This window comes from Bemisia tabaci, chromosome 9, assembly GCF_918797505.1.
Source record: "Bemisia tabaci chromosome 9, PGI_BMITA_v3".
NCBI classification, from domain to species: Eukaryota; Metazoa; Arthropoda; class Insecta; order Hemiptera; family Aleyrodidae; genus Bemisia; species Bemisia tabaci.
Window position 1 is genome coordinate 39,243,755 of NC_092801.1, and position 13,671 is coordinate 39,257,425.

At 40.8% G+C, this 13,671-nt stretch overlaps 1 protein-coding gene across 4 annotated transcripts in view; it reads right to left on the reverse strand.

Annotated features, from left to right (window-relative positions):
• dac (dachshund family transcription factor) overlaps positions 1-13,671 on the reverse strand; it is a 439,607-nt gene that overhangs the window by 223,953 nt on the left and 201,983 nt on the right. The window lies entirely within an intron of this gene.

Consider the following 13,671-nt stretch of genomic DNA (forward strand, 5'->3'; position numbering starts at 1 on the left):
TGTGCATAGGGAAACTAATGGCACATACGTTGTCTTTAAACCGGGCTAGAATTTATAGTTCCAAATTGCAAAATGTAGTCCATATATTTTCATGAGCGGAGGTTTGAATTCACGCGTTAAGAAATATTACATTTCTTGCCTAAGAGTTACTTCCGCTGATTTTCGTTGCGCGAATCGTGTTTTATGTGAAATTTTGGTTAAGAAAGATGCATCAAAATTCTTAACTTCGTACCTTGTCTAGTGGTCCAATCGGAGCAACTTTTGGCTCACCCACAAATCATGTTGTTTCTACATGCAGAAACTAACGGCAGATGCGTGGAAAGCTCATTATATCCAGAGATTATACCTCACGCGAGATTGATACCTTTGGATTTCTATCTACATCGAAGCGCCTTATTCTCTTTCGTACATTAATTCCAACTGTTATCGATTACATCACTAAGAACTGTGAGATAAATGTCACAGGCTAAAAATATATAAAAAATCTTTGACCGTTGGAAACCCAAGTGGAATCCGCCCAAAACCAGAGGTATCATGAACAGCGAAACAATACGCCTAAAAAGCGAAGTCCTTCGACAGCAGCTGAGCGTAAGAGCTCAAAATTGAGGGATAAAAACGGGGGGAGCTACGGAGCATGACCCGAAAGCAGCGATTAAAAACGGGGATGAAGGCGAGGTTGGGTGAATTAGTGGAATAAAAGTGCGAAATGGTGAGTGGCTAGGGGTGGGGGCGGCACCCGTGGCGGGTTGAAAGGCGCTTTAGTCCGAGGAGGTGAGACTAAAACCCCCAAGAAAGCGGGGGTGATATTAATTTCACCTGGGCTGCTACTTGGACCCCTCGAAACGCGCCTTCTGATTTTCCAACCGTCTGCCCTCGACAAGACGTCGCTTCTCTCACGTAGGGGCGTATACCTCCATTTCAACGTGAGCCCTGAAAAGCATGGAGGTATATAAAAAACAGGGCTCACGTTGAAATCGGAATACGCTGTTACGTCTGAGAAGAGAAAAGACGTGTCCAAACACAATTGCCTGTTTCAAAAAAATTTCGAACTATTTTGAAACTGTTTGAACAATTCGTCGCCTAGCTGACATAAGGGCGTAACTACATTCCGCGATGAACCCTGTCTTCCATACAATTCAATGCTTTTCCGGGCTCATCTCAATGTGTAGTTACGCCCTTTTGTCCGGTAGGCGACGAATTCTGCCGTGATAGCGGAGAGAGCAGTAAGTGTCGAATTTTCGAAATCGAGTTTCTTTCAAAATCGTCTAGTCTCTTTTAGATAAAATCACTGAAGTAGCTAAAACGACCAAATTCATCTCAATTATATGAAAACGAGAAATACGAGAAAGTTTTAAGTGCGCAAAAATGACGTGGTTTCAGGCAAAACAGCCGTAAGTTACGTTTTTCCTCCAGAAAGCCAACGCGTTGAGTTATTTTTTATTTTTTTTTCTTGACATTTTCTAGGATTTTATTCATTAATTCAAAATCATTTAATCAGCTTCCTTTAGAAAAATAAACCATATTAGCGATTTTTGCAGCCAATATAGCCGATTCGTAAGCTTTATCTTCGGCCATTAATGGACAGAATGTCCCTAAGTCAGAAGAAGAAGAGATTTATCTGAATTCATTGCAACATTCGAAATCTCTTATTTTGTTCTAGTTTTATAATGAAACTAATCAAGACATTCTGAATGAATAAAATTAAATCATACATATAAAATTTCAAGGAAAATGTGTGGTTACTTTTCTATGACAAAAAAATAAATAAATAAAAAAACCGTTAACAGAGATTTACAGCGCTCACAATATGCGCTATACCCATTCTTAAAACTCGGCCATCAATTTACAGAACCTCCCGAAGTTGCATCTGGATTTCGTCGCTTGTAGAACCCCCATTTCGCAACACGGCTGTTTATCCTCTTAGAACCACTCGATGCTCAAGGCGTGCAAAAGCTGGTAAAGAAGCCGATTCGGTTGCACCTTTTGCTTTGTCACAGTAGCATTTCAACTTTCCTCTCCTTTCGGTGTGAACCCCGACAAAAGCCCCCCCCCCCCCCCCCCCCACATCCCGACCGCGCGGGTGTGAAACACGTCTCCTCGATACTCCAAAACGTGTCCTTATCTCCCTAATCGGCATCCCATCTGATTCCCCGGCTAATTGTCACCGATCACACGCATCCTCGCTTTTATCGAATATCGATATCAAATCGATTTATATCATTGCCGAGATAGGGATTAATCGCAATCGTTCGATTCCGATTCGACAATCGCCCTACAGGAAGAGGAAGGGTGTGTTGAATACAGGTCGAGTGCTGATTGTGTTGAGTAATCGATATCTGATGAGGGTTGAAGATGAGTGATCTGGCGGGCGCTACCTGGAGATTTCTGGAGGTCTGTCGATGTTTATTTTAAAAACCTAGCAACCCTCATCGTCTGGTGACCCTTGGAGTATGGCCGTTCTTATGGGCTTCAGGGCTCGAGAGGGATTGGACTTGGTGAGGTTTGAAATCCGCGGGCTCGCATATGCTTGGCTCTCATTCGGTGTCGCTGTGTCTTGGAGCAAATGTCACGTTGCGTGCTATTGAAAGGAGCGACATACGTTTTAAGAGTGGAATAAGTGGGCTTATTGCGAGTCAGCGAGAATCTTGATCCAGAAGATAGCAGAGGATCAGGAAGGAGGAGTGACTAAGGAACGTTAAAAAAAGTGAGTGTTATGCGGGATGCAGAATCCTGAGTGGGAAAAGTAGGGTTCCTTTTGCTTAAGTGTACTCAATCTGAAACACTGGGAAAAAAACACATCGGATCTGGAGTCCAGACTCTTGAAAACATTGACAAGAAAAAATATGCTTGATCCAATCGGATTTTTGCATGAATTAAAACGAAATCTGCTTAAGTTAAGAGGCTTGGTTCTTGATTTAAGCTAGATTCTGATTGAATCAGGAGTACTTTTTCTTGTCGATGTTTTTAAGAGTCCGGACTCTAGATACAATGTGTTTTTTTCCAGCGAACTCTGTGTATAGTTCTTCTCAAAAAAAATGAAGTAGGAGCGGCAATTTCAAAACACCGCAAACGAGATACGTAATTTGGGAATTTCACATTTGCACCAAGAAAATGTTGAGCATTCCTAGCATAAAATCTCCTTGATTTTCCTTCCGATTTCATACAAAAATTAGACAAACGTTGAGTAAAAAAATTTCACAGGTACATTCTTGTTAAAAACTGAATTGTTTGAGTCAAGTTTGTAACCTTGCACTGAAAAAAATCGCTCATGTGAACCGAACGTTTGGTGTTTCATATCATCCCAAATATTCGGTTTGTCAAACTGAACTTTTGGTTTGTGTAACCGAACGTTCGGCGTACATATATTGGTTCAGTTACACGATCAAACGAAGCCATCAAATTGGGCCTCTCATTGCTCGCATCCTCACCTCAGGTCTTTTTCCACCAATCAGAGCTTCAGTTTGATGGCTCAATTTGATCGTGTAACTGAACCTTACGACCAAACTTTGTTCGTCAGTTCACTTTACCGCACAAGTTCGGTTACACAAACCGGCAGATTGGTTTGACCAACCGAAAATTCAGTTTGACGAACCGAATTAGTTGGGATGATACGCAACACCAAACTTCGGTACATACGACGGAACTTTTTTCTCGGTGTGGAATGAAGTTATGTTCCTTCATCCGGGGAATCGACGAAATGAAGAGGAAAAGGGTTCAGTTCCGGTCCATCAGAAGCTGCAACTATTGCAGCTGAAGCGCGCTACTCACTCGTTACTCGCGCGAGGTAACCCTTACAACCTTTTTTCGCCTATAACCGTTCATCATCGGCTAAGTGCATTCGGTGGATGCGGCCTCAACTCCAGCGTTGCCATTTCATCAATATTCCACCCGAATATCACGAAAAAACGCCTCCTAACTGGCAACGAGGCCACGAAAGGAGGGTTGCGGGTGGCATGTAAGAGCCGCACGCCACGCAACCGAGGAATGAGTAACAATCAAAATCGATATAAGTTATTCTTCGCGCACTCCCTTTTGTGAAAAAAAGAACAAATTCAATCTCTCCTTTTTAGAGAAGTGATGGTGAAAGGAACGATAATATCTGGACTCACCCTTTCCGCCATGGGAGCGCGCGCGCTCCTTTCATCCGCCGCCGATGTTATCCGCTGAATAAATATTCAGGGATTTTCAGGGTCTTTGTTCCCGGACGAGGATATTAATATCTATATCCACCAGACCACTTTTTTCCGTCTGTGCGTTTTTGATTGTCGGCCGGGGAACCGAGGCTGAGAAAGGAACTTTCTTCTCCGATCCGCGCGGATTATGATTCGGATCGGGCTTCGCTGAAAGCTCCAGACTTCGTGAGCTTTCCTCTAGACGCAATTGGACGTATTTCTACCAAACGGAACTATGTGCATTGAGATATGAGCCCTGAGACCCATAAGAATGTATGCATAGCACGGCTCACGTCACAATGCACATAGTTTCGTTTGGCAAAAATACGTCCAATTCAAATCCATGGCCATCTTTTGTATTTTACTTGCTATAGTGCAGAAATCTCCCGATTCTCATACTGGTGTGCTGAGGAAAAACGCCGTATGAGCCTTCAAGCGTTGCCAAATTTCCTCTGGCAGATCACTAATTTTGTGGAAAATTTTTGAATTTTTTTCTGCCAATTTCTCAGATAATTTTGTCCACTTTTTTCCGTCTGTGCGTTTATAATTGTCGGCCGGGTAGTGCCCGGGAACCGAGGCTGAGAAAGGCACTTTCTTCTCCGATCCGCGTGGATTATGATTCGGATCGGGCTTTGGCTAAAAGCTCCAGACTTCGCGAGCTTTCCTCCAGACGCAATCCGAATCCATGGCCATCTTTTGTACTTTACTTGCTATAGTGCAGAAATCTCCCGATTCTCATACTGGTGTGCTGAGGAAAAACGCCGTATGAGCCTTCAGGCGTTGCCAAATTTCCTCTGGCGGATCACTAATTTTGTGGAAAATTTTTGAATTTTTTTCTGCCAATTTCTCAGATAATTTTGTCCACTTTTTTCCGTCTGTGCGTTTTTAATTGTCGGCCGGCGTAGCGACCGGGAACCGAGGCTGAGAAAGGAACTTTCTTCTCCGATCCGCGCGGATTATGATTCGGATCGGGCTTCACTGAAAGCTCCAGACTTCGTGAGCTTTCCTCCAGACGCAATCCGAATCCATGGCCATCTTTTGTATTTTGCTTGCTATAGTGCAGAAATCTACCGATCCTCATCCTGCCGTGCTGAGGAAAAACGCCGTATGAGCCTTCAGGCGTTGCCAAAGTTCCTTCGATAAAACACATACTTCCAGGTAAACTTATGAATATTTTTCTTCCAATTTTTTTGACAATCTTGCTCGCAATTCCACCGAAAAGTCTTGAAAATTTCGAGGAAAAATATTTATAAATAACCTAACTCGAGTATAACCTAACCTAACTCGAGGTATGAGCCTTCAGGCGCTGCCAAAGTTCCTTCGATAAAACACATATTTCCAGGTAAACTTATGAATTTTTTTCCCCCAATTTTTCTGATAATCTTGCTCGCAATTCCACCGAAAAGTCTTGAAAATTTCAAGGAAAAATATTCATAACTTTTCTCAAAAATGAACATTCTTTCGAAGGAAAGTTGGCCACTCTCGAATGCTCATAGGGCGTTCTTCCTTAGCATGACAGTATAGGAAAGGTTCCATGGAGAAAAAGTGGTTTGGTTCTGTCGACATTTCTGTGATTCCCGCCGCAAAAAAATGAAATTACTGTTGCATGTCTTTGTAAGAGACTGTTTTGCTTGGACGTATTTCTCTGTGCCCCCAGGTCCCGAAACAAGTTCCAAATTTTTGAACTTTTGAGATTTTCCTGAAATTTTCCCGAAACTCTTAAAATTTCCGAAAGGTTCCGGATCTTTTGCATTTTTCGGAACTTTTTCGGAATTTTTGAAAATATCTAAAAAGAATCTCGGAACTTTTGATGGCCATGGAACGGGAGACATTGAAACCAAAAAGTTCCGATTTCAGGAACTGTTGACGGCCATGAAAAGGGAGCACTGGTATTTCTGCGAAACGGAACTATAGACGAGTGGGAAAGATGGAATGTGCTCTAGAAAGATGCATAAAAAACAATGTATGATTTGGAGATTATAATAAAGCATTGATTTCTTAATTGCATACTTCCTGCATGTTCGTTAGGAACGACAAAAAAACTTATAAAGGCGTTCTGTGCTAAATTCTGTTTCCTTTCGTGTCCCTATTTCTGGCGCAGTGATCAATCATTTTGTACAGCCAAAAAGAAGATATCCTAAAAGCTCAGGTAAGCACTGCACTTAAAGCTGCAAAACAGAACCATCTTGCTCTGTGTTGAACGAATATGATTGATCGCGGATAGTCATTTTTAACTGGAGCGACTTCAGATTCAGAATCGGGCAAAAACTCAACGAGACCACCCTCCACTTGTGCTAAATTGATAAAAAATAAACTGGCGCGGTAATAAAAAAGCGAAAAAAAGGGTCTTGACCCATCCCGGCAAAAGTATTATTTCCAAATCAACAGAAGGGGTTGCGATCAGCGTTATTTTACACCCTTAATTCTCCTCTATTTTTATTTCATTTCTGTATCCTCTCCCTCTTGTTATGATTATTGACTTACGGGACACGACATAAAATATAATCCTCGTTCGATTATCCTGACAGAAGGGTTCGCGCTTGCCATCCAATCCAACAATGGATTCGTACTTTTTTTTCGGGATTTGATTGTGTAACAATGGGATCGTGCCGGTTCAATAGCTGCTAACGCAAAGTAACCAGTGGTGTGTTTTCTGCGGCTTGGGTCCCAGCTTGATGTCATCTTTTATTCTCGCGGTATTATTTTATCCTCCTCGTTTTCATGTCATAGTAAACATGGATCTGGTTTGTAATGACCGGATTAAAGGTGCAGCCTCATGGCTCAATTATATCTTCGTATAACGTGCTCGGTATCCTATTGCTCGAGTCATACTTGATCTACTATCTATTTGACGAAACTAATAAATAGTAGCTGATGGTGGCGAGTTTAACGATTTTTTTTCCATTCGTCATTCCTTTTGTTACTTCTGTATACATATTTTATTTCTTCTTTACTTTCCCCATTGTTTAAGTGCGACAATTTTTCCTTCATTTTTCATTAATAGAAAAGTTATAATTTTGAACTTTCTTAAAATATGTTCCAATTCTCTGTTGGTTGTATTATTGGTTGCGTGATTATTTGCAGCCTAATAGTGAGGTTAGAAAATTAACCAAACAGATTGCTAAAAACCGGCAGCCGAAGATGATCCACTGCGAAACATTTTTTTAAAATCATTTTTTGTAATATCTTGTATATTTATTAATTCATTTTTTTTTTAAAATTATCTACATAATTGATGATTCTTCATAGCAAGATTTAAGTTAAGAACATTATAAGTACCGCATTTGGCAAAAAGGGACAAGCGTGATTACAGTGTTGTAAAAATATTGCTTCTTCATAATCATCTGAAAAATCTCCCTGAATAGCAAATAGTTTCTTCTTTCCACCGAAAATTTTTAATTTTCAAAGAAAAAAATAATTGTATCAATTTGAATACTGTACATGTATTAAGTATTTTTCGAAGGAAAGATGGATTACATTTTGCAATAAGGAACCACTATTTCTGGCTCATTTTAGAAACCACATATGTGCCATTGATTTCCCTATGAAGATACGTGCTTTTATGGAAGAGCCAGAGATAGTGGTTCCTTTTTGCAAAATGTAATCCAGATGAAGTTGCACGATTTTGACAACACTGAAGTCGCGCTGATTCCGTTTTGCTAAATGCGATCCATGTGCTTCTACTCGTGTTCCGAGTTTGCTTAATTTTTTTAAAATTTTTGCTGTGGCTTATTCTCGTTGGTATTGTTTGGGAGAGAATAAATACATTTTTAGATATCAACCAGCTGAAATTTAAGTTGTAAGAGGCCGCAAGGTTTCTTCCGTGCTCTTGATCTCGGCTTCAACTGGAATTACTTGGTTTCAACAGAAGGAAACTTCTTTAAAATTGCCCCGTCACGAGAAGACAGAAACCCAGGGCTGCTCGAGGCACGACCGATATTTTCACCACATTCCAACCTTTTGATTAAAAATCCTTCTCTGAATCAATCCTGGCATCTTATCGGGAAACTCTGTTCAAAGAAAAGCTCCATTCAATTACAAAAAGATATTAATCAAAAAACGACCCCCACTCTAATTAGACGCGCTTTAATTAAAAAGTAAGCCATTCTGGGGGCGCGGGGCGTGGGGTTTCCAAAAACAAGTCGGCATAAAAACGGACGAAAAAAGGATGAAAATTATAATAAAAATTATAATTAAATTCGAAATTAGTTACAGAGCGCTATTACTGTTAATTACAGCTAATACACCCCCGGGGGGTCTTTCCGAAGCTCTGATTTGGATATTTTTAACCCTTCCCACTTCGCCGTACTTCTCTCAGATGTGCCTTTTCCTCAGAACTTAATTGCAGAGTTTTCTTCCTCCACAGTTCGAGAGTAGGTAGCTCATTTTTGTTTAGGGTGGTTTTGACAACCTGAAAAAAGATGCTGAAATTATCCTGCCTTCGTTTAAGTTTCGAGTAAAGGTTCGCTTTAATTCTGCGCTCCTTTGTATTTTCCCATTCCAAGAACTCTTTTGAACAATGTTTCAACAATATTCTACACTGAAATGTGATATTCCTTGAAGAGAAATCATTCATAATTATTATTTTATGCTCGCTTTTTAGTGAAGAGAGGCTTTCAAAGTCGAAGATTTATCTTTTACATTTCTCTAATTTTCTTGAACATCAAAACATCAATAATCGGCTTTCACGTCTATGCGAGGCTTAAAAAGTGAAAAAAAAATCATACTTTGAAAATAGTAAAAAATAACTTTGGAAATAGTAAAGAAAACTTTGAAAATACTAGAGCAAACTTTGAAAACACTAAAGAAAAATTTGAAATAAAGAAAAATAATCGGCTTTTACGTTTCTGCGAGGCTTAAAAAGTGAAAAAAAGCATACTTTGAAAATAGTAGAAAATAACTTTGGAAATGGTAAAGAAAACTTTGGAAATAATAGAGCAAACTGTGAAGACGCTAAAGAAAAATTTGGAAAAAATAATGAAATAAAAATAATAATTCACCCTAAAGTATTTTTATAAAGCGGTGTTCCAGTAGCGTGCACGCAGAAAACGCCACGATCCACGATTTACATAATTACTTAGCTCAATGTCTACCGTTTCCAAAAGCCTCAATTTGAGTCGGGAAAAATGGCTAGAGTAGGGTAGGGGAAAGAAACTACTCCATAATAGCTCAGACAGATCCGCGTGCTTTTTCTTTCTTTCAATTTCCCGCGTCGACGCTTCAATAACTGCAATCATCAGCCGGGCACATTCGCTCACAGCACAGGCTACTCAATAATTCAAGTCGCTTTGGTTGCGTTGGACTTTAAGCAAAGCTACTTCACGCTCGACATAGGTAGTGCCCGAAGCTGCATTTAAGCTCCGCGAGGTTGTCGGACTAGGCGTTTTAAATGGTATATTTTTGAGGAGTGTGCGTCAGTGGCAAAATTCTGAAGTCAGATTTCGTTGAAATTAAACGGCACCAACTCCGCCTTTTCCAGACCTCCCCTTCCCCCCCCCCCCCCGCCCCTCCCCTCCGCCTTCTCCGACTGATGCAGATTGGACGTATTGCAAACTAAGATGCGCTAAGCTCACTTGGTACTTGGAAATTTAAGTTTTTCGCGCCACTATGTCGTATCATAATACTTAAATCCCCAGAAAGGGTGTATTACAAATTGATGGTGAGTAAAATGTTTACTGACCGTTCAGACCACAGTAGAAAAAATAGGGTTTGCCTTGATGCTATACTTATCATGTTTCTCACTGAGTTCTTTGATGGTTCTTTTTCCTTGATTCACATTGATCATAAACATTTGGGCGTATTTCTGCCAAACGGAACTATGTGCATTAAAACATGAGCCCGGAGATCCATAAGCATATATGCATAACATGGCTTACGTCATAATGCACATAGTTCCGTTTTGCATAAATACGTCCATTTATGATCAAATTTTGAAAAGAACCTTATCTTCAGAGAGAATATCTTCCTTAAATTTTCTCCAACACTTACACCTTTTCTTTAAAAAATCTGAGAATTTTTGTATTAGAACTGCAGAACTACTATTCCCCAGTAACCGTACATACATTTTTTGCAAACAAACTCGTTTTAAAGATTTTAGAGAATGCATGATTAAAAATTCGAAATAAACTTCTGACGTCAGCAAATATTCGTGGATTTGGTGTCAAATCAGCAACGCTGCGTCTACAAATCCGTTGACTTTCCTGCACGGCCGTTGCAAAGGCTGGCTTTTTTCGAGTCCGAGCGAGTCCCAGAGCAAGAAAACCATAAATCAAGTGCTTTATTACGCCTTCGATCGTATAATTGAAAGCGTCAATAGGCGCAGAGCCATGCGCTATCTCCGTTTAATATTAGCTCCAACTCGCTACCGGCTACACCGAGTCATGTACTGCTCAGAGCCATCATTTTCAAACTTGTCGCGGCGTTTGTTAACGGAGAAGTTTCAAAAGCACGTAACTTCATCAGTGGAGTTCCGATATTTCCGCGGTTTTTACCCACTCGAGTAAGCTCAAGTTAGGAGAATTTTAAATACAGTGGCGTGGCATGCTTTGCAATATCGATTGATCTGCCATTTAAACTTGTGGGAAAGGATCGATTAACAGGGTGTTTGCAACGAACACCTTAATAATCGATTCTTTACCATAGCTTCAAATGGGGAAATATCGATAAGCAATCATTCACGCCTTGCGACTGTTTGAATCGAAGCCTTTCCGCAGAGAAAATGGAATGATTTGTATTTTTTAAAAACCACAATTGCGATCCCTGCCTCAGGGTTTTTATTGATTTAAGTGCAAAATAATAACCGATTTCATAGTCAACTTCTAAAGTTCAAACAGCTTAGCTCATTTACAACCAATCGAAGTAAATTGGGAACCCTTTTCTCCTAAAGAGATCTATTTCAAACGTGTTATTTTCCGTTTATTGAGACATCATTTGTTGAGCTCTAGGTGTAAATTCAAGCCGTAAATCTGGTTTGTCCTCTCCGGAAAAATAAAATAGGAGCGGAAATTTTGAAACACTGCCATGAAGATACGTGGTTTTGCACTTTGGCCATCGGTATTAATCGGTAATTAATTGCAAAATGTCCGTACTCAATCAATGAATTTTTGAATGTCAATGAATGAATTTAAGACGATTTGTATGTAAATATGTTTATACTTATCAGTACCTTTATTTAGAAAATGACGTTTTTGTGAAGCCAAATGTGCAAAAAGCAAAAGAATAAATAAATAAAAAATAAAATAAAAATTAACTTCCCTCACTAAAGAAACTGTCTAAAAAATGACCTCGAGTACGGGATCAAGAGTCGTCACTCAATAACGCTTTTGACGAACTTAAACATTCATCCCCTAGAAAATACCCCTCGACCGCAACATCCCACGACAGAAACATTAGCCCCCGATGCACCAATCGATCGAGTGACAGACTCGATGAGGGCGCAGAACAGATTGCACCGCAAAGGGGTGGCACGAGCGGGGTGGGGTGCGCGGATCCTCGCTATAGGGCGCATCTCTACCTCAACATGAGCCTTGTTGTCCGTATAACACCATGCTTTTCAGGGCTCACGTGGACATTTAGAAACGTCCCCGCGTAGGAGGACCGCCGAGATAGCTCAATAACATTAATGCACCGGTTGAAATAATGACCGCATTCGTCCAGTCAAACGGATCCGAGTTATTGACTCCCGCTTCACACGCGACTTCCGATCAATTTTCTTTATTTACCCTTATTGTTTCCCTAACCCCGATTAACAACCCCTCCCGCCCTCCGCCGACGCCCACCCCTCCGCTTTAATCACTAAATTAAGCCCGTGTTTTTTTTTCCGCTTGCGGTTCTTATCGGGTTACGGCTCATGCGGTCCAAGTCGCGTCTGTTTCTTCACGGAAAAAATTAAATTGCCGATTTAACGATTCAATTGCTAAAAAAAGTGACTGAAATGTTTCTTTGACCACCCCCGTGGTTAAAATAGTTTACAATAGTGGTTCAAGTAGCATTTTTTTGTTGTAAAATCTCACTTTATTTGGCAATTGAATTGTTGAATTAATTGTGTCGGATGCTGTGGTCGAGGGGCATTTTCTAGGGGATGAATGTTTAAGTTCGTCATAAGCGTTATTGAGTGACGACTCTTGATTCCGTACTCGAGGTCATTTTTTAGACAGTTTCTGTAGTGAGTAGTGAGGGATGTTAATACCGGTGGCCGAAGTGCAAAACCACGTATCTTCATGGCAGCGTTTCAAAATTTCCACACCTATTTTATTTTACGGAGAGAACAGAGCAGATTTACGACTTGAATTTACACAGAATATCCCGCTTATAGGGAAGAAAAAGCAAGGCAGTTTTCAAGAAATCACGTTGAACGTTTTCTAAAGGAAAAACTAAGTGTGACAGGAGGGCTGCAACGTCGCAAACAAAGGTACTTGATGTCGCACTTAAGGCATCAACGTGGTTCACATTCTGATAAACTAAGGCCTACACAACTAACTATACAGTAAGAAGTAACTGGCATGTTTCGGTTGATATGGTAAGTAGAACACGGAGGAACATTATCGCGCGGTTAATGTTTTTTGCTTAATTTCTTTGATTAAATTATATTTAAAAAATTCAAAGAAAAATTTCCATAGAATTCCTTGAAAATTCACATTTAGCAAAGGGAATTGGGACGTCTGAAGTCTCATACAGCGTTCTTCCTTAGCCTGGCAGAGAAGTGGATGTGGATGCTGACTTCTTGCGCTGCAATTTCCCAGAAAACCCAGTAAAACTACCCTCAAGACGTCATACGGTTCCCCTGCGGGCTTATTATTGAAACTAACAGACAAAGCTATAGACAAATAAGACAAAAGAGATAAGGAGGGATCCTATTGATGGAAGTGGGTGGTTAATGGACATAGGAGGTAGGTAATAGACTAACTAACGGCAACCCGCGAGAGCCCCTATTTAGTTAGTTCATCCATCATTTACCCATTTAGTCGCCCCTAAAAACTACCCGTTTCAACCAATTGGATCGCTCCATACTCCCTATGTCTTCTTTGTCCATCGCTTTGTCTAGCAATTTCAGCAATCAACCCGCAGAGCGCTTGCATCTCAGGGCACCCACCGCAGGGCTGAAAAACCCCCGGCGTAAGTGAAACACTAAGGCGCTGAACCGCTGAAACCCTGAAACGGAATCCTAATTATTCTCGGAGAGACATGAAGGAAGACCGGACCGTAACCGAAGCCGTAACCGTAACCGTAAGCAAAGAAGACGGCGGAGGCAAAGGGTAGCGGATAAAGAAACGGCTAATAGCTTCATTACAAACAATATGACCAAGCTCCTCTAATATTAATCCGCGGGTAAGGCGTCTCAGCCGGCCGCGCGATGCCCAGGGGGTGGGCACCCCCCCCCCCCCTCACAGTCCCGCTGGCTCAAGGGGTTGAAAATAGCAAGTGGTTGCAGTTATCCATCGCTGCCGGATCATCTGAAAATGATTACTAACGGAATGAAACGCTCCCCAGTAATGTGATA